General features: G+C 39.3%; 1 pseudogene; it reads right to left on the bottom strand.

Annotated features, from left to right (window-relative positions):
• Positions 1 to 377: 377 nt before the first annotated feature.
• On the bottom strand, positions 378 to 1,147 carry LOC120599833 (60S ribosomal protein L8-like; annotated as a pseudogene).
• Between the last annotated feature and the right edge of the window lie 2,052 nt (positions 1,148 to 3,199).

Here is a 3,199-nt window from a genome sequence, read left to right as displayed (position 1 = left end):
CTTCAAATATAAGAAAATAGAAAGATGATGCTTATCAAGTTCAACCAAATTTCAGCTGATTTTTTTTAAATGCTAGAAGCATATTTTATCTATAATTTTTTGCCAAAAGTTTTGGTAAAGACTGTAATTATTCCCAACCTTAAAAACAGAGGTTTACCAAATCTGAGAATAGTCATTTTCTAGTTGTTTGTTTTTTGGAAATCAACATTGGACTATTAATTGCTCAGAGTCATCATTTTTTTTTCACAATGAAATGTAGCTATGACATTTATTATTAGAATATTTTATTGGAATCAAGGCTCAGTGGGTATTTTATTTTTTTCTTTTTTCTTTTCTTTTTTTTTTTTTTTTTAGTGGCAGAAGGAGAATCCTCAGCCCTAGTTCTCTTCCTCCTACACAGTCTTGGTTCCCCGCAGACGCCCAGTCCGGCGGGTAGCAATGAGACCCACTTTGCCGCCAGTAGGGGCATCTCTGCAGATGGTAGAGGGTTTGCCTATGTGCTGGTGGTTGCCACTTCCGAATGGATACTCCACAGGGTTCATGGCCACGCCCTGCACACGTGGTCTGCAATTCCTCTTTGCCTTATACTTGTGGTAGGCATGGCCGGCCTTCAGGATGGGCTTGTTAGTGTGGCCACATTCAGCTACTACACCTACCACAGCTCTGTTGGTGGAGGAAATGACCTTCTTGGAGCCCGAAGGCAGCTTCACTAGAGTCTTTTTTGTCTCGGGGTTGGGGGAGATGACGGTGGCATAGTTCTCAGAGGCTCAGGCCAGCTTTTCCTGGTTGCCAGGCTTTTCCTCTACATGATGGTGCCCTTGGGTATGGTGCCCACTGGGAGCACATTGCCAATGTTCAGCTGAGCTTTCCTGACACAGTACATGAACTGTCCGGTGTGGATGTCTTCAACAGCGATGAACAGCTCTGTCCGCTTCTTAAACCGGTATGGATCCCGGAAGACTGCCTTGACGAAGGGTGCGCCGCAGCCTGGATCATGGATGATATCCTTCACGATGCCCTTGATGTAGCTGTGCAGCTCGGAGAAGTCCGCGGTGCACAGACGCGCGGCGCCCTTGCGGTGCTTCACGAGTGCCGGATCACAGAGCCGGCACCCTTCCTTTCTTTGTCAGAGGATCATTTGGCCCATGGAGGCAGTCTGTTGCCTAGTGCGCCGGAAAGAGAAGACTCTGCGCCCGCGAGCTAGTGCGTATTTCAAGGTAACTAAGAAACAGTGATTAGGAAGGCTGCTAAAACTGCATTTTTCATAGATGTTGTTTGTCAAAGATGTCTAAATGACTAGACTATGAAGCTGTGCATTCTAGGGTTGGGAGACTAGGTCCCTCCTACTCTAATGTTCCAAGGCTGCTGTGCCATAGACACAAAAGCAGGAACAGAGTAATAATTGAACAATTAAAAATCCATGATAAAACAATGTACTCAAAATGCATAAGTAAAACAACTAAACCACAAAAATGTACAATTGTATACAGATGATGTACATTCCAGATAGCAACAGAACAATGCCATTAATAAATCTACAAAAAAAATATAATAAACATACCAGATAAATGACAATTAGTTACCCTCTATGTATCTTAGGCCACCTCCAGACTGTATAAGTACAGTCTGAGGTCATTCTGTAATATGACAGGAAGAGTTCAGATCTTTTTGTGAATTTCTTACCCAAGAAATTCTCTTTGGTCTCCTGGTTACTAATGCATTTCTGCTTGCTGTCTTTCACTACTAAATTATTCTACCTGACTTACCCATTTTTGATGATTATTGGACCACATTTGGTGGCTCATGGCAAAGGTGAAATATTCATAAGGAAAAAGTACACAGCATTTGTTCTATGACCAATAAGGCAATCTGATTTATTAAGGCCACTAATTGAGGGTAAAACATGCAAAAGAATATGAGAGAAGCAGTTACCAGAGGCCCTCAAAATTCTGGCTAATGAATCGAGTGCACTTATCCAATTCAGTATCTGGTAAGTGAATTCAGTCAGTTTTGTAGTCTTGTGCGATCTCCATGCAGCCATCAGGCAATTTCAAAATATCAACCCCTGGGTTCAAATTTCTCCAGTAAGGGGAGAAAATGTAAGCGTGGACATTAGAAAGTCTCTGACTTAGCTGCAGCTTGTCATGTTTCCTGAAAATGAAAAGACTCAGGAATCATTGTCCTGAATAGACTACTTAAATCTCACGTTCTTCTTTTCTGATACTTTAACTAGAATCAGAATGGTTTGTGATAGGGCATACACAGGTATTTCCTGAAAGGACTCCGCACCAAAACTGGGTAAAGGCAGTGTGGCCAAACAGGTGTTATTAATGAAGCAAAGTTGCCTTTTTTAATGGATAGCATCTCCTTTTGAATGGGTGATAGAGTGGACGTCTGTGGTTTGCATGGTCTATGAACAGACTTTAACTTAACGTTGAGTACATCTTAACTACTGAAACCTGCTTTTCCCATTGAGCAAAGCCTTTCAAGCTTGCTTGTGAACATTTTAAATAATATCAATAGTATAAACATAAATAATAGCTATATTTACTGAATACTTACTATGTATCTCTAACTAGGTAGAATGCTTTACATACATTTTCTTTTTTAAGTTTTTAAAAATTTTTCAATTACACTTGACATTCAATATTGCATTAGGTGTACAGCAGAGTGGTTGGATATTTATATAGCTTACAAGTGATCTCCCCATAAGTCTTGTACCCACATGACACTATGCTTATTACAATATTCCCTAAACTGTACATTATACCCCATGACTATTTTGTAACTGCCGTTTGTACTTCTTAATCCCTTCATCTTTTTCACCTATCCCTCTACTCCCTCGCATCTGGAAACCATCAGTTTGTTCTCTGTATCTATGAGTCTCTTTCTGTTTTGTTTATGTTGTCTTTTTAGATTCCACATATAAGTGAAATCATACAGAATTTGTCTTTTTCAGCCTGACTTATTTCACTTAGCATAATACCCTCTAGGTTCATCCATGTTGTTACAAATGGTATGATTTCATTCTTTTTATAGCTGAGTAATAGTCCATTGTATGTATGTATATGTATGTATGTATGTATATATATATGTACCACTTATTCTTTATTCATTCATTTTTTGATTGGAATATTAAATGCATTTATGTTTAAAGTAATTATTGATAGAAATGCAATTATTGCCTTTTTATTTTAGT

Source organism: Pteropus medius, unplaced genomic scaffold (genome assembly GCF_902729225.1).
Source record: "Pteropus medius unplaced genomic scaffold, Ma_sr-lr_union100, whole genome shotgun sequence".
Taxonomy (NCBI): Eukaryota; Metazoa; Chordata; class Mammalia; order Chiroptera; family Pteropodidae; genus Pteropus; species Pteropus medius.
Note: the sequence above shows the minus strand (reverse complement) of the source record. Positions and strands in the feature narration are given on the sequence as shown.